Source organism: Bos grunniens, chromosome 8 (genome assembly GCF_055505025.1).
Source record: "Bos grunniens cultivar Pamir isolate PY7600 chromosome 8, Bosgru_T2T1.0, whole genome shotgun sequence".
Classification (NCBI taxonomy): Eukaryota; Metazoa; Chordata; class Mammalia; order Artiodactyla; family Bovidae; genus Bos; species Bos grunniens.
Genome location: NC_141172.1, coordinates 67,769,065 through 67,790,772, shown reverse-complemented (window position 1 = coordinate 67,790,772; position 21,708 = coordinate 67,769,065). Strand labels below are relative to the sequence as shown.

The window sequence follows — 21,708 nt, the reverse complement described above, 5'->3', positions numbered from 1 at the left end:
GATACATAGCCGGTCCCTAGTATAGTTGAAAAGCAGCACGCAGTCTCAGCCTGCTGTACTCTTCCAATGCCGAATCCCTGCAGGGACCCCATGCCAGCACTTCCTCTTATCAATAGACTTCTCCCACCGAGCTTCTCCCAGCTTCTCTGCTTGCCTTTACTTACCCCCTTCTTTAGGCAGAAAGGCCTTCTCGCTATTTGTTTCCAGACCTTTGTGTGTGCTCTTCTCTCTGCTTGGAATGCTTCCCTTCTTCCCCCTGCTTTCCTAGATGGTATCCATATTTGAGATTCAGAACAAGCCCCAACTCCTTCATTAAGCCTTTCCTGCCAGCCTGAGTTGCCTTTGCCTCTGACTCCAAAGCCCCTGTGGTCTGGACTTAGAGAAAGAACTTATGGTTAGGGAGAAAGGACGGGGGGAAGGGATAGTTAGGGAGTTTGGGATGGGCATGTATACACTGCTATATTTAAAATGGATAACCAACAAGGACTTACTGTTGTTGTTGTTGTTCAGTCACTAAGTTGTGTCTGACTCTTTGCAACCCCATGGACCGCAGCATGCCAGTCTTCCCTGTCCTTCACTATCTCTCTGAGTTTGCTCAAACTCAGATCTGTTCAACTGATGATGCCATCCAACCGTCTCATTCTCTGCTGTCCCATTCTCCTCCTGCCCTCAATCCTCCCAGCATCAGGGTCTTTTCCAATGAGTCAGCTCTTCGTATCAGGTGGCCAAAGTATTGGAGCTTCAGCTTCAGCATCAGTGCTTCCAATGAACATTCAGTTGATTTCCTTTAGGATTGACTGGTTTGATCTCCTTGCAGTCCAAGGGACTCTTAAGAATCTTCTCCAGTACCACAGTTCAAAAGCATCAGTTCTTTGGCACTCAGCCTTTTTTATGGTCCAACTCTTACATCTGTACATGACTACTAGAAACACCATGGCTTTGACTAGATCTAGCCAAAGATGGACCTTTGTCGTCAAAGGACCTATTGCATAATACAGGAAGCTCTGCTCAATACTCTGTAACAACCTAATTTGAATTTGGGAAATGAATTTGAAAAAGAACCAGTTCAGTTCAGTCACTCAGTCATGTCCGACTCTTTGCGACCCCATGAATTGCAGCATACCAGGCCTCCCTGTCCATCACCAACTCCCGGAGTTCACTCAGACTCACATCCATCGAGTCAGTGATGCCATCCTGCCATCTCATCCTCTGTCGTCCCCTTCTCCTCCTGCCCCCAATCCCTCCCAGCATCAGAGTCTTTTCCAATGAGTCAACTCTTCGCATGAGGTGGCCAAAGTACTGGAGTTTCAGCTTCAGCATCATTCCTTCCACAGAAATCCCAGGGCTGATCTCCTTCAGAATGGACTGGTTGGATCTCCTTGCAGTCCAAGGGACTCTCAAGAGTCTTCTCCAACACCACAGTTCAAAAGAATAGATACATGTACGTGCATATAACTGAATCACCATTGTACACCTGGAACCAACACAACATTGATACTTCAATATAAAATAAAAAGTTAACAAACAAACAAACACCCCACAAAGCCCCTGTTGTCTGGAGCCCCCTTGGCACAAATTAAACATTGTCTCATTCCGTCCAGTGCAGACACTGGGCTGCTTCTACCAAAAGATCAAGAGTTGAGTCTTACGGGTCTATGTGCCCCCATCACATTAAGAACAACCCTAAAAGGCAGAGGTGCTCAGTGAGTTCTGCAGCCAGGAAAGGATGGATAGAGAGAGGGGGGAAGGGGAAAAGGAAAAATGCTCAATGCTGAAAACCTTTATGTCCCTGGACAGGCAAAAATGCTGTTTCTAGGACAAGAAATGAGTGGGGAATTTGGGGTGGGGCATGGGTGGGCAGCCAGAAGGGGTGTTGACTCTGGGTGACCTGACACCAGGGCAGGACCAGCTTTATCCTGACAGGTGCAGAGTCTGAGGGAGTTATGTATGGGAGGAGGGGAGGGCAGAGGGATGGTCCCCTTCCTCCCATCACTGTATTTCTTCCCTGTGGTGAGTTGGAGCTGGGCTGGGGGTGGTGGCTGGGGTGGGGAGGTGTTGATGCCTTTGGTGACAGGAGATAAATGAATCCATCCTAAAGAGCAGCTCCTTTTCTAGAAATGTAGTAGTTCAGCTCTTGACTTCAATGCCTTGGGGTTTTTAATTAAATGTCAAATATAATTTAGGACTGGAGGGCTGAGAGGTGTGTGAGCATGAAGTCTAATGCCTCATCTTTGTGGATCTCCCTGGCATGTGCCTAAATTAGGGTTCATTGATCACTATTTGAATGCCACATGAGAAAACATTTGGTTCCCCTGCTCCCCTCATCTTTGGTTTTGAAATAACAGTTGGAAGAATAAAAACAAAGCCTCCCACCCAAACTTGCATACACGTTATATAGAAAGAACCAGATTGGAATCCGAGACCTATTGAAATACATATATTTTATCTGTAGGTTTTTTTTTCCCCCAAATCCAGTTTGGAATGGCATAGCTATTGACCTGTATTCTCTGTTCAGCACTTGGTGGCTAAGGGTCTTAGTAAAGCTGTTCCACCAACTTCCCCAGCCTGTTCGTGGAAATAAAGTGGAGTGAGCCTGGATACCTGTCCTGGTTGCCATATGTAGTCCGTCAAGGTACCCAGCATTATTGGAGAAAGTGACTAAGTTCTACACTTTCCTGTGTAGGTAAGGATGTTGAGGCTTGGAGAGAGAAGTCACACAGCCAGTATCACAAACTGGGTTAGTGGCAGAGCCCGAAATATACCTGAAACCTACCCGAGTAGCTTTAGCAGTTGATTCAAGCAGTGTATGTCACAGGACAATGATTAAGGTAACTTTATTTCAATTCAATTCAGTATTAAGTGGCAGCTGTAACAGAGGCTGCAGAGAATGCAGAAGAGTGCTACCCACAGGAGATCATCTATATCTTTAAGGGGGTGAGCTTTCTTCCTTTGTATGATTTAAAATTTTGTAATTTAGTTTTATTTTGGAGTATAGTTGATTTACAATATTGTGTTCATTTCAGATGTATAGCAAAGTGATTCAGTTATACATGTATTCATTCTTTTTCAGATTCTTTTCCCATATAGGTTACTACAGAATATTGAGTAGAGTTCCCTGTGCTACACAGTAGGCCCTGTAGATTACCTGTTTTGTTTTTTAGATATGAATTTATTTGGCTGCATTGGGCCTTACTTACTGCACTCAGATCTTCATTGTCATGTGGGATCTTTCACTGTGGCGTGCAGGCTTAGTTGTTCCACAGCATGTGGGATCTTAGTTCCCTGATCAGGGATTGAACCCATGTCCCCTGCATTGCAAGGCAGATTCTTAATCATGAGACCACCAGGGAAGTCCTTAAAATATCTGTTTTATATATAATAGTTGAGTATGTGAATTCCCAAGCTATTAATATTCCTTCCCTCTTTGTATGATTGATTGCAGTTATTTTCTGAAACACAAATGATTATCACATGTCTTTGTGTGGGGCTCTGTAAACCTCTCCTTTGTAATCCTTTAAATGGCAATGTAGACATATGATATTCTGTGCTTAACCTTCTTCTGCAGCCTCTTCCCCTCCAATCTGTAATGCACATGCCGTCCTCCAGCCAAATCAAAACTCTCACCAGCCCTGGACGTGACTTAGACATGTACAAAGGATCCTTTCCCTGAAGTCATCCACTTAGGCTGGTTAGGATTGCATTGGGCTGCAAGTGGAGGGTACTGGAGTAGATGGGGCTTAAGTCTAGAGGACCTTACACTTCTCACATGATGAGAAAACAGGCTGTTGCCAGACATTGTTTGGCTGTTCAGTGATGCTGTCAGAGTTCCAAGTCCCTCCTCCCTTTCCACGCTGCCATGCTTAACTTGTCCTCCTGTTCAATACCTGATGGTCGAAAGATGACTATAGTAACTTAAGGCATCACATTTGCATTCAGGGGCAGAGGATAGGAAGGACCAGCAGTAAATCCATCTGTTCTTGGGCTCAAGAGAGCAAAGGCTACTCCAGAACCCTTGCCAGCAGATCTCCTTTTTCTTCCCACTGGCCAGAATCGAGTTATGTGATAGCTAGGTTCAAGAGAGCCTGGAAAACCAAGAATTTGGCAAGAAGATGAGAATTTAATCACTTACAGGAATGGGTTGAGAAATAGCTGAACTCCCTAATCCTCCAGTGGGGATCATTTTGAGGTGTGATTTTCACTATTTTCCAGAGCTTCTCCATGGGATTGCACTTAGACACCCGACGAAGTAGGCGGCATAACAAAATGCATCTTTTGGGGCCCTTTCTTCTACCTGGCTGGTGTTTCCTGCACCCCAAGTTGGTCACATGTGCTTTGATCCCTGGCTCATGGTCTACTTCCGGGGTGATCCAAACTGGGGTACTGTCTTTGTCATCTGTATTTCCAGAAGTTAGTACAGTGTTTACTTGAGAACAAACACCCAGAGCCCCATGGAATGGATAACTGGGCAGATGGAGAGGGTAGGTTTTTACACAGAGTGAAGTGTAGTTAGTAGCAAGGCGAGGGCTCACCCAGAGTCCTGGTAGAGACATTTACTGCTCACCAGGCATCTATGTGCTTCTCTGCACTTCCCATCTTCCTGGGGGTTCAGTGGGAGCTATGGGACAAGGTTTGGCCAAAGGCTGGGCGGGGAAGGATGTGTCGTTGTGTGCAGCCCTCCAGTTCTCTCTTTCCTGCCACGGTCACCTGGAACCCATGCTTCAGTGTGGCAGCAGTGTGCTTTAATGCAAGGTGGTGGACAGTTTGCCGGCTCACGCTTTCTCTCCCAGGTGGGAGGGACTTCCGGAGGCTCCTCCTCCTCCCTTCTCAACCATCCCAGTCCTGGCATCTCTGGTGGAGAAGTTGGACAGATTATAGGTTCCTGGTTCTACTGAGGATGGAAAGCATTCATACCCAATATTTGTCAAGAAGTTTCAACTGCAACTCACAGTGAGCAATTTTTTTTTTTTTTCTCAGCCGTTGTCTCTGCAGGGGTCCTGGAGTCTGTGAGCGCAGGTAGGGGACAGACATCCAGGCCATTCAGAGTGCAGAGTCCTTATCTGCACCTTCCCCTGAGAAATGGATCTTACACTGCATCTGTATGCAACACGTATATATGTATACGTGCATGGGCATGTCAGCATCAATACCTATCACTGGCAATATATTCTGATATTTTATATTCTACTCAATTTTATTAAAGACTACTCATTGTGGCCTATGGAACTGATTTCCATGACCCTTAAGTATATACAACTTGCAGTTTGAAAAAAAAAAGCAGCCTAACGATAATGGCTTCATGCTAAGTCATTTCACTCGTGTCCGACTTTTTGTGGCCCCGTAGACGTACCCTGCCAGGCTCCTCTGTTCATGGGATTTTCCAGGCAAGAATTTGGAGTGGGTTGCCATTTCCTTCTCCAGAGGATCTTTCTGACCCAGGGACTGAACCTGCATCTCTTATGTCCTCTGCATTGGCAGGTGGGTTCTTTACCACTGGCACCACCTGGGAAGCCCTAATGGCTTTAGGGAGCTAGAAAATAGTGGTAAACAGTGTGCACTGGGATAGTCTAAGAGGGCTTCCTATAGGAAAAGCCTTTTGACCAGGATCCAGGAGGATGGGCAGAAGCTGGGTCAGTTAGGAGAAGCCTTTCTAGGAGAGAAGGCTGAGCCAAACCTTGGAGGATGGCCCTACATGTTTGGTGAATGGTGGTCAGCCAACCTGTTGGGGAGTAAGCCTACAAGGGAGTGGTAATGGGAAACACTGATATTCAAGATAGCTAATACTTGGAAGAACTCTGATACCTGGAGGAATATGGGCTTTGACCAGACAGAGCTTGTACCAGCTGTGACCCTTGTCAAAGCAATAATACCAAGGTGAGGCTGGCTATCTTTTTGAAAGCAGGCTAGGCAAGGAAAGGGATTAGTTGTGAACAGGGGTAGGGGTGGCGGTAGAGCTGGTAATGGCAGAGTTGGGTACTGGAACTCCCTGTGGTTTGGAAAAGCATCTCTGTATTATTTAGTTAGTTCAGTCTCTCAGTCGTGTCCTACTCTGTGACCCCATGAATCGCAGCATGCCAGGCCTCCCTGTCCATCACCAACTCCCGGAGTTCACTCAAACTCATGTCCATCGAGTTGGTGATGCCATCCAGCCATCTCATCCTCTGTCGTCCGCTTCTCCTCCTGCCTCCAATCCCTCCCAGCATCAGAGTCTTTTCCAATGAGTCAACTCTTCGCATGAGGTGGCCAAAGTACTGGAGTTTCAGCTTTAGCATCATTCCTTCCAAAGAACACCCAGGGCTGATCTCCTTTAGAATGGACTGGTTGGATCTCCTTGCAGTCCAAGGGACTCTCAAGAGTCTTCTCCAACACCACAGTTCAAAAGCATCAATTCTTCAGTGCTCAGCTTTCTTCACAGTCCAACTCTCACATCCATACATGACCACAGGAAAAACCATAGCCTTGACTAGATGGACCTTTGTTGGCAAAGTAATGTCTCTGCTTTTGAATATGCTATCTAGGTTGGTCATAACTTTCCTTTCAAGGATTAAGCGTCTTTTAATTTCATGGCTGCAGTCACCATCTGCAGTGATTTTGGAGCCCCCCAAAATAAAGTCTGACAGTGTTTCCACTGTTTCCCCATCTATTTGCCATGAAATGATGAGACCAGATGCCACGATCTTAGTTTTCTGAATGTTGAGCTTTAAGCGAACTTTTTCACTCTCCTCTTTGACTTTCATCAAGAGGCTTTTTAGTTCCTCTTCACTTTCTGCCATAAAGGTGGTGTCATCTGCATATCTGAGGTTATTGATCCCAGCAATCTTGATTCCAGCTTGTGCTTCTTCCAGCCCAGCATTTCTCATGATATACTCTGCATTATGTGCCTTTTAAAAGAGCAATTTTAGCATCTTTGCATACAATTCCAGACTCCTCAAGATGCTGAACATCTCATTCTCAGGTGAGGGTCCCGTTGGGTTAGAAAGAAGCCTGGGACAGCTGCAGGACTCAGCAAAGGGCAGAGGCAGGTCACAAATAGTGACTGCTGGGGAGGACAGGCAGGCATTCTGCTGAGTTATCGTATTCAATGTTTCTGGATTGCAGACTAAGCAGGGCACCAGGGACCAAGCTTTAGGTCCAGCAACAAACTTCCTTTACCATGAGTTTCAGCATCTAATAAAGGAAATTGAACAATGCCTGCCCCACTGACCTCAGAATTATACTGTGATGAGGAGCAGTTAGAAATCACCTTGAAATGAAAAAGTTGTATTTTATGAGCATAAGCACTGCCTTGGGTCGGTAGAGGAAATGCTTTCCTCTGAACTTGCCCGAGAAGGGAAATTTTTGTTTAAATAACACAAATGTAATAGAACTGTCCAAAGTACATGATCTTGGCAATGAAATTTGTGGGACCTAACTCGTGGTTTTCTTAGTTTTATAACAGTGTAAAAATAATGCATTTTTCATCAAGCTAGAAATAAAAACAATAATAAAAATCTAACATTTATTGTGGGCTGATTATGTGCCAGCCACTCTGGCAGGTACTTTGCGTCTTATTTAACCCTCACAACCAACCTGTGCGGTGCATACTATTATCAGCCTCATTTTGCAAAGAAAAACGGTAAGGAAGTTGTTATAACTCAACTGACAATGACATGGCAATTGTTTCATCTCATGGGGAGAGCTAAGAAAGCAGTGCCCCACCACCCACAAAAGCCTCAGGGGGCTATGCCCAAGTCCATGATGGGGTTGGTCTTTTTCCATTCGCTCCCCTCCACTGCCTCTCCTCTAACTTTTCTTTGCAAAACCTCTTACCTTCCCAAGAGCTTGGGTAAGCAAGTAGTGTGTGGAGCCAGTGCCCTAGGAGCAAATTTATCCCATCACTTCCTCTGAGATCTGATCAATCCTCCTGCCAAATCCATGAGGTAGGGGATGGAATATGGGGAGGGAGTGGGCAGACATCTGGGAGCTAGATTGGGAATGTGCATCCCTTGTTTCTTTTATGAATAAGCAATACCCAAGAGGGGCTTAAGGTTTTACTAGGTCCACTTTGTTGTGTTCAGTCCCTAAGTCATGTCCGACTCTTTGTGACCCTGTGGACTGCAGCACACCAGGCTTCCCTGTCCTTCACTATCTCCCAGAGTTTGCTCAAACTCATGTCCATCCAGTCAGTGATGACATCCAACCATCTCATCCTCTTTCACCCCCGTCTCCTCCTGCCCTCAATCTTTCCCAGCATCAGAGTCTTTTCCAATGAATTAGCTTTTTGCATTAGGTGGCCAAAGTACTGGAGCTTCAGCTTCAACATCAGTCCTTCCAAAGAATAGTCAGGGTTGATTTCCTTTGGGATTGACTAGTTTGATCTCCTTGCTGTCCAAGGGACTCTCAAGAGTCTTCTCCAGCACCACAGTTCAAAAGCATCAATTCTTTGACACTCAACCTTCTTTATGGTCCAACTCTCACATTTGTACATGACTACTGGAAAAACTGTAGCTTTGACTATATGGACCTTTGTCGGTAAAGTCATGTCTCTGGTTTTAATAGGCTGTCTAGGTTTGTCATAGCTTTTCTTCCAAGGAGCAAGCATCTTTTAATTTCATGGCTGCAGCCACCATTCGCAGTGATTTTGAAGCCCAAGAAAATAAAACCTGCTACTGTTTCCGTTTTTTCCCTACCTATTTGCCATGAAGTGATGGGACCAGATACCATGATCTTGGTTTTTTGAATGATGAATTTTAGGCCTTGAGAGTTCCCTAATTCCAAGGTTCTTCCTGTTTCCATCTTATGCTCCAGGTCTTACTCCTTGGTCAACCTCCAGGTATACTTTCTCCTCTGAATCCTTTCTTGTCTCTTGTATTCAGGTGCATCTGTCCTTCCTGACCCCACCTTTGATGACATTTGGCCACGGGCGGTCCTTACTGTGAAGGACATGGAATGTTATCAGTGGAACCCCATAGGTGGGTCATAGATTTCAGGACTTCTCCTATTGGAGTGTGAGACACACTCTTATACATTCACAAACCCACACAAACTGGCTTCTGGCTGCCCTTGATGGCTGTTTATGAGAAAGAATGGGATAATGAGCTTGAATCTCTCATCTACCACTTTTGATGTATGTAACCTTGGACTGATCACTCCATTTTCTCAAAATTAGAAATAATTTATGTAAAACACCCAGCACAGTGCCTGCCTTCAGTCAATGGCTCTGAGTTAGTGGAATAAACCAGAAATCAGGAGAATTGAGCCCTCATTCTCACTCTGTGACTATTCAACTGAACTTAAGCAAGTTACTTCTCTCTCTGGAACCTCAGTTTCCTCCTGTGTGAAATTAGAAGGTCTGGATGGTGCTGAGGTCATTTCCAGCTCTGACACTGTCTCTGCCCCAGCCCCAGACTCCATGAGGCCTAGATGACCAGTCTAAGAAGACTCAGCAACTCCCAAGAGCTGAGTTTTGAAGGCACCTGCTATTCTAGGGGAGGGCTTCCCTAGTGGATGAGACAGTGAAGAATCTGCCTGCAATACAGGAGACTCAGGTGACTAGGATTTGATCCCTGGGTTGGAAAGGTCCCTTCGAGAAAGGCATGGCTACCCACTCCAGTATTCTTGCTTGGAGAATCCAATGGACAGAGGAACCTGGAGGGTTACAGTCCGTGGGGTCTCAAAGAGTCAGACATGAATGAGCCTGCAATACAGGCTCATTCTAGGGGACCTGGTTGGCCTTACTGATGATTGGGGAAAGCTGGGCCCTTGGCTGTCTGAGGCCTGGCTTGGAGAGGTGAGAGGAGCAGGAAGAAAAGAAGGGGGTCATCTAGGAGGAGGACAGAGTGACCTTGAAGATTCCCATCATCAGCCCAGAAATGACAGGTTAAGGAGGGGCCCAGACGTGCTGCTCTTCTCCACTTTAATTACTATCATTTTGAGAAGACTGGAGTCTAAGCCTCAGAATTCCTCTTTGGAAAACTGTGTCTTTGCAGCGTCTGCAGACAAGGACGTTAGTGAACTGGCAGTCAACGCTCCATCAACTTCCCACACAGGGAGGGCGGCTGCTGACAGATGGAGGTGTGTGTGCGGCATGGGTCAGAGCCCGTCTGAGCACCTTCCCACGTGCCTGGCTCCCTTTGCCCCGCCATCATGCGGCTCCTCAGCCATAGTTACAATTACACATATGAAGATGTCTATTACCTCCTGGGAAGGGATGGGGGTGATGGACAGAGGACACAGCCATTCTGAATGAGATGAAAAGATGGGGAGGAATCAGGAATGCTGACTTAGAGTGTCTTTGTGCTGGATGGCATGTCCTTGTTAGAGGGGCTGTGGGGGCCTCTGAGTATAGTTCAGTGGAGGGTGTCTCCTGGGTACGTGTGTGAACATGTGGGTGTGAATGTGGTCATGATGGTGAGTGAGAGGGGAAGAACAGCTGACAGGACTTGGAGAAGCCTTGGTTTCCACTTAAGGATCTTACTCATTCATCAGGCCCAGTTAGCCTGAAACCTTCCCTGATTCTGGAAATGATTATTCAGTCATTTCAATGTTGATTCTTGGCAAAATTCTGAAACAGATGCCTGAAATTGATGATTTGTGAGTTCTTAGAAAAGAAAGGTGATTGCTAGAAGCTAGCATGAGTTCACTTAGAACAAAGCAGATAATCCCACCTGCTTTCTTCTTTTGACGGCTGTTAAATTGATCATCAGGGTGGCACAGGGCGCTTCTGCTCAGCCCAGAGTGGTGGATGAGGGGTTACCCTTCTCCTGATACTGTCCATGTGACATGGAACTTGGGTAGAGGGCAACCTTGTTGATGGTACCTCTCTCTTAAGTCTCAGGTTTTATCCTGAGCATACACAGGAGCAGAGGGGTCCTCACAGAGATGGGGAATGGGACCTCTTGTCTACATGGATGTATTTGATGGCTGCAGGCAGGAAAGAACAGCAAGGCTCCATGGGTAGAAACTTACCAGTAGGAAAGGGGGACTCAGGCTTGGGGTCAGGCCTGTAGGACCATCAGTCAGGGGTATGGGGGAGACAGTTCTAGAGCCCTAATGTCCTGGGGCCCTGGTGAGTCTGGGGGAAAGCTGCAGGCTTCCATGTGGTACATATATACAATGGGATATTACTCAGCCATTAAAAGGAATGAAATAATGCCATTTGCAGCAACATGAATGGACCTCGAGATTATCATACTGAGTGAAGCAAGTCAGAAAAAGAAGGAGATATATTGTATGACATCCCTTATATGTGGAATCTAAAAAGAAATGATACAAATTACCTTACTTACAAAAGAGAAAGAAACTCACAGACTTAGAGAATGAACTTATGGTTGCAGGGTGGGGTGGGGGAGGGAAGGGACAGTTAGGGAGTTTGGGATGGTCATGTACACACTGCTATATTCAAAATGACCAACCAACAAGGACATACTGTATAGCACAGGGAACTCTGCTCAATGTTATGTGGCAGCCTGGGAGGGAGGGGGGCCTTGGCGGAGAGTGGATACATGAATATGTATGGCTGAGTCCCTTTGCTGTTCATCTGAAACTATCACAACATTGTTAATTGGGTACACTCCAATACAAAATAAAAAGCTTAAAGTTTGGAGGGGGGAAAACTGCAGGCTTCCAATTACAGATGCAAAACTTGGGTCCTGGGCAGATTTGATGTCCTCTGTCTGACCTCAGATAGAGTGGGACACGACTGAGGGTCATGACTGACCTCAGAAAGCCATCTTTGCCTCCACAAATAAGGCCGAGGACCAAAACTGGCCTCTGAGTTTCAGGTTTGTTTGCAGGTAAAACAGTTAGGTAACCTTTTGGAGGGCTGTGTTTTAGATAAATGTATACAATCCTGAGTATTCTTGGGCATATTTGGGAATCAGGCTCCTGATGAAATGAGACTCAAAGGCGCTATAACTTGGGTACAAAAGGAAGTGTGAGCATGTTTTATACTGAGAGACTGATGAGGCTTAGCTACCTCGGCTGGCCAACCCTTGAATGGACAGTGTAAAATCATTCATGGCAACCTTGTGAATAAATGGAAAAAAAAGAAGTCCAGCTGATATGCACTTGCGGGGGACCTACAGTTGCTGAAAAATTGTTCCCTAAAGGAGATTGATTAAATCTCAAATCTCAGTTTAGAAGGGGGGCTCCTAGTATTGTGCCACAGAACTCGCTTCAAGTCAACCTTTCATCTGTGACGTGGGTGAAGACACAGAGGGCAGCATTATTAAATTTTTAGATGACAGTTAGAAGGGATAATTGAGGTCCAGAGAGATAGCTGAGGCTTTGAAAACATCCTGATAAGCTGAAATGATGCCTGAAACAAACAAGATGAAATTTAACAGGGAAAAATATTAAGCCCTATATTTAGGTAATAAAAATGAATTATGTCAGTACAGTATGGGGAAGCATGACTTGGGAGAATTTCAAATTAAAATCCTGGGGCCCAGACACTTGGAGCAGCAGACTGCCTGATGAGGGCAGCAGAGAGCAGCTGCTTTCCAGTGCCAGACGGATGAGGGACCCTGTCCAGGGCAGCAAGAGGATGGAGGCAAACTGGGAGAGGAGTGAGAAGGCCCGACACGGGCAGGTGAAGGCAGGTTTGGGGCACACAGGCTCCAGGTATGTGAGGTACCTGGATCCAGGTGAGGCTGGACTCCTGGGGCCACTTGTGTCCTGGGCCTGCCGGCCCTGGTCAGTCTTCTCATCTGGGGTCTGCCCTGTCTCTGAGGTGGTTTCCAGTGGCCACTAGCTCAGTGGTGCAAAGACCGGAAGTGACATACTTAGCAGAGATAGAAAACCGCTAGTGACGACCTGGGGCTGGGGAGGTGAGGATGGGGGCAGGGGTGTGAGAGGGGGAGGAAGAGGAGGAGGGGCCCTGGTGGCAACGGATGGCTCTATATCTTGGTTGCAGCGGTGGTTGCTTGTGAGAAAGTGGCCGGGGACTGCAGGCACTCGCGGTGCTCTGTCGGTTTCCTGGTGATACTGTAGGAGAGTTATGTCCATTGTAACTGTGAGGGGAAACTGCATGAAGGGTCTATGAGACCCGTCATACTGTTTTTTTTAAATTATAACTTCCTGTAAATCTATAATTAATTTTTTTTTAAATTAAAAAACAACAACAACAACAAAGGAAGCTAAGGCAGACTCTGCAGTGAGTGTCCTGGGCTGGGGGTGGAGGGGAAGACCCCCGTTTCACTCCCAGAGTGGAGCTCTTCAGGACAGCCTTTGGGGGTGTGCATAGGGGAGGGCTTTGTACGCAGGGGGACCCCAGGGTCTCTGGCATTTGAAGAACCTGTGGAGAGGGGCTGTGGACTTTGGGACTATAAACGGCTGCTCCTCGAGCCCACCAAGCACCCGAGGTGGATGGAGGACAGGAGACACTCCACATTCTTGGGCCCTGCCCATGAGTTTGGTTAGAGTTTGGTTAGCCAAGACATTCTTTGGGATTTAGTCCTGGGAGGGGCACTCAACTGCCTGGCTGATCCAGCCTGGGGAAACCAGCCGCACAGTCTCTAGGAGCTGTGGAAAAGTGGCTTGGGAATTTAGAAGAGGTTAGAGCTGCAGTGGTGCTAGTGGTAAAGAACCCGCCTGCCAGTGCCGGAGACATGAGACATGCGGGTTCCATCCTTCGGTTGGGAAGATCCCCTGGAGAGAGGCATGGCAACCCACTCCAGTATTCTTGCCTGGAGAATCCCATGGACAGAGGAGCCTGGTGAAGTACAGTCCATGGGATCAAAAAAGTCAGATATGACTGAATGACTAACATTTTCAGTTTCAGAGCTGCAGAGAAGATCCAGCCTCCAGCCTCTGGTGGGACCTCTGGCAGCACTGAATGAGGTGTGGACCACTTGTGAGCCTGCCTCAAGGGAGGCCAGCTCTGGCTTCTGTTCCAGGGCTGCAGGCAAGAGGCAGAGAGAACAGAGAGATGCCACCCAGAGGACACTCCACAGGGGCCCTGGTGGCTTCCAAAGAAGTGACTGCAAGTACATGTTTGGTCCTGGCCCAGCATGGGGGTTTGGCTCTGTCTTGCTCCGTGCACACGGCTCCCCCTCTCTCCTGGGGGCCCAGAGAGGCTAGCCCAGCCACCATCCTGTTCTAAGTAGGGTTTGAAAATGAATTTTCTGGAAAGAGTGGAAGTGTCAAATATTTCTGCAAAGCCATCAAGAGGCAGCCCCCTACCTCTGATGTCCTGTGAGAGTGAAGTTGCTTTCCAGGTTTCTACCCCAGTGAGATTGCCTGGTTGCTGGAAGACCCTCCCAGTTTCACCAAGACAGGTACCCAGGGCATAAGAAGTACTAGGCGTGTTTAAGTGCATCTCTCACCTCCTTCCTGGGGCCCCTTTCCAGGAGCCAGGGCCTTCGTCCTGCATTGCCTTCTCTTTGTGCAACAGAGTCCCAGAGAATTCAGCCTCCGTAGCTGACATTCCCACCAACACCATCAGATCCATTGAGCGTGTGCAACCCACTCTCGCAGTAACACACTCCTGGATCCTTGGCATTGCCGAAGTCCTGCTGTGAGTGGGTCTCTGAGTGACAGCTCCTTTGATGCCTCCTTCTCCCTCCATCCTACTGGGAGTTGCCATGCTCCCACCTCTCATTCCTTTTACATCCTTAGCATGCCAAAAACCTGGCACCACGTAGTCACAGATTTTGATCTATGCTGGCAGCAAAGGCCCAGGATGGACTCTGCTTGAGGAAGGGAAGGGCTTGAAGAGCTAGATGACATCAGTATGACACAAAAGAGCAACTCTAAAGCTCCAGACCAATGAGGGGAGGAGGAGAGAGGCTGGGAGGCTGAGCACACTCAGGCTAGAGACAGACATGCCTGGTGAGGAGGGGTGGACAAGGACTGTATGTTTCAGGTCATTTACCCAGGAGTCCAGGCTTATACATGGCAGCAGGGGACCTGTTTGGGTTTGGACCACCTGTGTTCATCAGAGAAAAAAGCTGGCAGGGAGCCAGCAGTGGGACTATTGTGTCAACGGCTGTGTGCCTCTTGTATGGGTTTTTTATGGAGATTGTGAGGCTCACACCTTCTCCTGGTTGGCTGAGCTGATGAGAGACCATGGCTGGTTTAATCTGCCTATTTCACACCATGTGTTGAAGGATGATCAAAGAGGGTAGAAAATGTGGTCCAGTTATGCCCAGGAATGTAGGGGGAGCAGCCTCTGGGGGCCTAAATCTCCAGACTCCATCGTGTGGTGCAGGGTCTGCTGACCTTGGCAGAATTCTATTGCTGGGTGAGGGGGACGGGGAGTGCAGTTTGCACTGGCTGTTACCCCATGCCCCCTTCCTGAGCCCCGTCTTGTACCATCCCATTTGGGATTTCTTCCATCCCAAATATCCATTGGGCTGCCCAAGTGGCTCAGCTGGCAAAGAATCCTCCTGCAATGTGGGAGACCTGGCTTTAATCCCTGAGTTGGGAAAATCCACTGGAGAAGGGAATGGCTACCTACTCCGGTATTCTGGCCTGGAGAATTCCATGTACTGTATAGTCCATGAGGTTGCAAAGAGTCGGACATGACTCAGTGACTTTCACTTTCACTTTCTTTCTTTCAAGGACGGTCACTGCGAGGCTGCTATTCACAGACCAAAGAGGACTGCAGACTCAAAATCCATTAGCATCTGGATGGCAACATAACCATGCACAGTGGAGACTGATGCAGTAAGATGTGATGGGGCCAGTGTGGGGCTGGAGAGTCTGCACCTCAGTTGAAATAATTCAGGTACAAAGTATTCAAAAACTCTGTGCCAAAGATGATACATCTGCATATAGTATCCGGCATCTGCTAGTGCAGGGTTTTCTCTTTTCCTCCTGCCCTAAGAGGGCTTCCTAGGTGACTCAGCAGTAGAGAATCCACCTGCAGGGCCGGAGACTCGGGTTTGATCCCTGGGTTGGGAACATCCCATGGAGAAGGAAATGGTAACCCACTCTAGTATTCTAGCCTGGGAAATCTTATGGACAGAGGAACCTGGCAGGCTACAGTCTGTGAAGTTGCAGAAAAGTCAGACACAACTTAGCTAAACAACAAATCGGTCCTAAGAAGGAGCCCCTCCTGGTTAGCTTCCTCAGACTTCCTCCCACACCAATCTAGAGATGCTGAGCAAAGGACAGGCAGTGTGAGTCAGGCCCACTGCTTCTTGTTCCACTTGGGCAAATACTTGACCTCTCTGTTTTGCTTTACTTCTCTGCCAAATGGGTATAATATCCTTCTCATCCACATTTAAGCTTTGTTTTGAGGATGAAATGAGATAATGCATTTGGGAAAATGTATACCCTGCTTCACTCCACAATATATCAGAGGGAGATTCTAAAAATACTTGTGACATAAAAGGATAAAAATAAATAATATGTGAGATGATTTTGTGATTTTATCATAAACACATTTTCATTATTGTCCCTGGGAGCAGTGTGGAAGTGAAAATAGATATATTATCTCTCAGAATCATGTTCAGTTTAACCTTGGGCTTTGGGGTCTTGACTGAAAAGCAGGCTGGCATGGGAACTTTAGGCATTGAAGCTGGCTGCCTACTGGGCCCTTGAGGGTGGGAGAGGGTAGGTGGCGGTAGTCAATACTGATTTTTCAGCCTCTTTCCACGCTGGGTCAGGATTCTAACTGCAGCTCATTCTTATTAATGCCAAACATCCCTGAGTGTCCCCTTTGTGCCTGGTCCTCGCTGGGTCTTCAGACACAGATGGAAATGACTGAGGTCTGTCCTACAGGGGTTCCTAGGAAGGGACCTGGGAGTGAAAGTCACGACTCGGGAAAGCTGATTAATTCCTTCTTACTTCAATTCTTTGTCTGTAAGATGGACATTGTAACCCTCCACTTCCTCCCTCACAGCCATGCTGGAGGGATAAAACGAGAACGTGCTCTGATAAGAAAAATTGCTATGCAAATGTGAAAAATCATCATCTCTATTCAGTACTGCTCGAAAGTGATTTCAAAAATAACAGGGCTGTAAGGATTTGGGAACCAACATGACCAAGAGGGTTTGCCTTAAATATTCCACCCTGGAGTTTTTCTGGGATATGAGCACGACTGCGAACCAGGTCACCAAGATGAACCCTTCCCCCAGAAAAAATGGAAAGCTCCAACTTTGGAGCCATTGGTTCGATCCCTGGGTTGGGAAGATTCCCTGGAGAAGGGCATGGCAACCCACTCCAGTGTTCTTACCTGGAGAAACCCCATGGATAGAGGAGCCTGGTGGGTTACAGTTCATAGGGTCTCAAAGAATCAGACACGACTGAAGCGACTTAGCATGCATGACTCTTTAATACAGTGGTCCCCAACCTTTGGGGCACCAGGGACTGGTTTCGTGGAAGACAGTTTTTCCATGAACGGTGGGGACGTGGGGCATGGTTCAGGCAGTAATGCAAGCCATGGGGAGTGGCTGTAAATACAGATAAGTCTTTGTTGCTCACCTGCCCCTCATGGCTCACCTCCTGCTGTGTGGCCGGTGGGGGCTGGTGTTGGGGACCCATGCTTTAATACATGTGGAGCACTGAGATATGCATTGCAGGGTGGGAAATTGTTATATGGAGAATTGTGCCCATCCCCAATTTCTGTGTTGAAATCCTGACCTTCCACTCTCCGAATGTGATTGTGTCTGGAGTTAAGGTCTCCAAAGAGGTAATAAAGTTAAAATGAGGTTGTTAAAATGGGCCTTAGTCAAATCCTGTAAGGGTGTCCTATAGGAAGAAATTTGCGTGCATGAAGACACCATGGATACTCACACACGGAGGAAGGGCCACGTGAGGACGAAGTGAGAAGGTGGCCGTGTACAAGCCAAGGAGAACCCTAGCCTCAGTTCAGTTCAGTTCAGTCGCTTAGTCGTGTCCAACTCTTTGCGACCCCATGAATCGCAGCACGCCAGGCCTCCCTGTCCATCACCAACTCCCGGAGTTCACTCAGACTCATGTCCATCGGGTCAGTGATGCCATCCAGCCATCTCATCCTCTGTCATCCCCTTCTCCTCCTGTCCCCAATCCCTCCCAGCATCAGAGTCTTTTCCAATGAGTCAACTCTTCGCATGAGGTGGTCAAAGTACTGGAGTTTCAGCTTTAGCATCATTCCTTCCAAAGAAATCCCAGGGCTGATCTCCTTCAGAATGGACTGGTCGGATCTTAATCGTGGACTTCCAGCCTCCAGAATTGTGAGAGAATGTATTTCTGTTGTTGAAGCCACCCAGTCTGTGGCATTTTGTTATGGCAGCCCTAGCAAGCTATTATAGATGTATCCAGGAAAGTATGAATTATTCATTCCTTTAATAAATACTTATGAATTTGGGCACTGTTGGTATGGGAGATGAAAGGATGAACAAGAAAGATGTGGCTTATATTCTCAGGAGGCTTGGAGTCCAATAGCGATCTTGTGTCTGCCTTCAAGATGGGGAAACCAGACCGACACTCAGAGAAAACATAAGATGACATTTAAATTGAACAGTGCCGACTTCAAGTGGTAGAAGTTCAGAGAAAATGGAAATATAAGAAAATCGTTAAGGGGACTTCTCTGGTGCTCCAGTGATTAAGACTCTGTGCTACCCATGCAGGGGGCCCAGGTTCAATACCTGGTCAGGGAACTAGATTCCACATGCTGCAACTAAGAGTTCAAATGCTGCAACTAAGACCCAGTGCAGCCAAATAAATAAATATATAAAAAAAAAAAAAGAAGGAAAATCAATAGGGGATGTTTTGTGGAGAGAAGACTTGAAGATTGGAAGATGATCTGGGCAGCCCTAAACTTTTGTAGGGAGCTTATAGGTCCAACAAGAGGCACCCGTCCGTACTGGCTTACCTGGAAGGTACAACTCCCTGGGAACTTCTCAGTATTCCAGGCGACTGGCCAACACAGTCTTCTTCCCTGGGAGCCATGGCCACCACCCTCTCAGGCTGAAAATTCCTGCTCTCCAGAGACCGGAGCTTGGCCAGCTCTTCTGTGGTTATTTGCTTCCATTTCTCCAGGCAGATGGGGACTGCTGGCTGTTCATCAAGTTAGCAATTAGCAAGTAATTCATTAGGCACCTAATGAACAAATTATTAACCTGGCAAGCCATGTCCAACCGCTGACTGGGGGGAGAAATGGCTATTAATAAGGTCTTGGAGTGGCAGCTGTGGTTTAGTGGTTAAAGCATGGGCTGGGTGACAGGAGATGTGGGTTCTGGACTCGTGGGCCAAATTGCTTTACTGCTCCAGGCCTTAGTTTGGCTGCTCTTGTGGTGGGAGTAAGAAAATCCTATTGCTGGGCAAACTCAATGTTAGAGAGTCTGTATAAATGCAGGCCATTGGGTTATACGAAGTCTAAGACCCCTGCATTCTAACTTGCAATGATTCCAACACCACCACCCCTGTACCTTCTGGCCCCCAAACCAAAGTAATGCATATCACGTCCATCCCTGAAACTCTTGTAATTGCCAAGTCACATTCACAATTCACTGTGTGCATGGAACCCAGCTATATGCAAAGGGCTGTGCAGGAAGGGCAGATGCGTGTGAAAAGTCCCTGCTTTCATGGCATTTACGATTTGGTTGTGGGTATCCGACATTCCCAGGTGGAGCTAGTTGTAAAGAACCTACCTGCCAGTGCAGGGGACACAGGCGACACGGGTTTGATCCCTGGGTCAGGAGGATCCCCTGAAGGAGGAAATGGCAACCCAATCCAGTCTTCTTGCCTGGGAAATCCCATGGACAGAGGAGCCTAGTGGACTATAGTCCATGGGGTTGCAAAGAGTTGGGCATGACTGAGCACGCAAGGACGTGCTCAAACATTTACACACAGTCAACTAACTCAAGTACAAAGACATTTGTGGTAGGGCTGAGAGCTGTAGGATTTCAGAGTAGACAGGTAACTAGGTGTTAGAGTAAAGGGGGGCCTTGCAGGATGGCAGGGTCTTGAAGCATGACTTCACTGTGCTTTTCTGACTGTAAGAGTAGCATGGGCTCATTGCTCCAAATCTTGGAAAGAAAAAGATAACCTGTAATCTCATCAGCCAGAGATAACCGCTATTGACAATTTTGTATCCGGGAAGGATCTGACAGGCGGAGATGGTGGAAGGATTGTGTTGAGGTGGTGGAGGACTGAAGGTTCTGGGATGGGGAAGAATAGGATCTGTGGTCAGTGCTTTGGGAGATGGAAGTGTGGACCAAGCAGGCTAGAGCGGGGCCCCGGGGCGGAACGAAAGTGTGGTGGTTGTTGTTTAGTTGGTTGTGTCTGACTCTTGTGACCCCATGGACTGTAGCCTACCAGGCTCTCTGTCCATGGGATTTTCCAGGCAAGAAGGCTGGAGTGGGTTGCCATTTCCTTCCCCAGGGGATCTTTCCGGCCCAGGGATAGAACCCATTTCTTTTGCATTGGCAGGTGGATTCTTTACCACTGAGCTATCTTGGAAGCCCAGAATGGAATTAGAGGAGGGGAAAAGTGCTGGTGAGGGCATAAGGGGCCAGACTGTTGAGGGGTGGGGAGGACGTGTATGTGAGACAGTGCCTTGTGCCCTGGACTGGAAGCCTCAGCCAACAAGCCAGACTCTGTTCTTCATCACACTCGTGATGCAATGGAACTTATTGATGTAGTTGTCCTACTTGGGAGATACACTGCAAAAACCTCTGCAGGAAAAATAAACAAATATGAAGCTGTGGCCAAGTTGCCAAAGGGAGCCTGGGGCCAGTGGAAGAGGCAAGGAAGGTCTCCACCTAGCGCAGCTGGCCAGCTGGCTGGGGCTGTTTCCAGTGTGTCAGCAAGAACCCTTGGGGAAATAAGGGACCTGTCCTGCTTTGCCCTCATCCAACAGGTGTGATCTTTCTCCAGACTCTTGCTTGGTCCCTAGGGGATGTCCAATCCACAGGTATTTTTTTGGTCATGTACCAGCAGAGAATGTATAGTTGACAAAAACTCTTTTTTCTCTAAGATAATAAAGAGGTAATCTTTTTTTTTTTTTTAAGATTTTTTAATATGAACCATTTAAAAAGCCTTTATTGAATTTGTTACAATACTGCTTAATTTTTATGTGTTTTTTTTTTTTTGGCCATGAGGAATGTGGGATCTTAGCTCCCCAACCAGGGTTCAAACTCCCACCCCCTTTTTTGGAATGAAGTCTTAACCACTGGACCGCCAAGGAGGCCCTGGAGATAATCCTTGGAGTCTCTCAAAAATCCTATGAGAAACATGTGTGCGTGCTAAGTCACTCAGTCATGTCCGACTTTGCGACCATTTGGACTGTAGCTTGCCAGGCTCCTCTGTCCATGGGATTCTCCAGGCAAGAATACTGGAGTGTGTTGCCCTTCCCTCCTCCAGAGGGTCTTCTTGACCTAAGGATCAAATTACCCATATCTCCTGTGTCTCCTGCATTGGCAGGCAGGTTCTTTACCACTTGTACCACCTGAGAAGTCCCTCTATGAGACAGGTATTGCTATTAATCTCATTTTACAGATGAGAAAGTTGAGGTTCAGAGATGTGAACTGACTTACCCAAGATCATGCTGCTGCTGCTAAGTTGCTTCAGTCGTGTCCGACTCTGTGCGAACCCATAGACAGCAGCCCACCAGGCTCCTCTGTCCCTGGGATTCTCCAGGCAAGAATACTGGAGTGGGTTGCCATTTCCTTCTCCAATGCATGCATGCATTCTAAGTCGCTTCAGTCGTGTCTGACTCTGTGCGACCCCATGGACAGCAGCCCACCAGGTTCCCCTGTCCACGGGATTCTCTAGGCAGGAATACTGGAGTGGGCTGCCATT

At 47.4% G+C, this 21,708-nt stretch overlaps 1 protein-coding gene across 3 annotated transcripts in view; it reads left to right on the top strand.

Annotated features, from left to right (window-relative positions):
* The window catches only part of GFRA2 (GDNF family receptor alpha 2), a 297,825-nt gene that overhangs the window by 65,059 nt on the left and 211,058 nt on the right, over positions 1-21,708 (top strand). For 2 of the 3 annotated variants that reach the window (XM_086416118.1, XM_086416117.1), the window contains exon 2: positions 15,541-15,706. The gene's annotated coding sequence lies outside the window, so the exon portion shown is untranslated. Of the gene's footprint in view, positions 1-13,753; positions 13,819-15,540; positions 15,707-21,708 lie in introns of all 3 variants that reach the window. The other variant, XM_086416119.1, reaches the window with a different exon arrangement.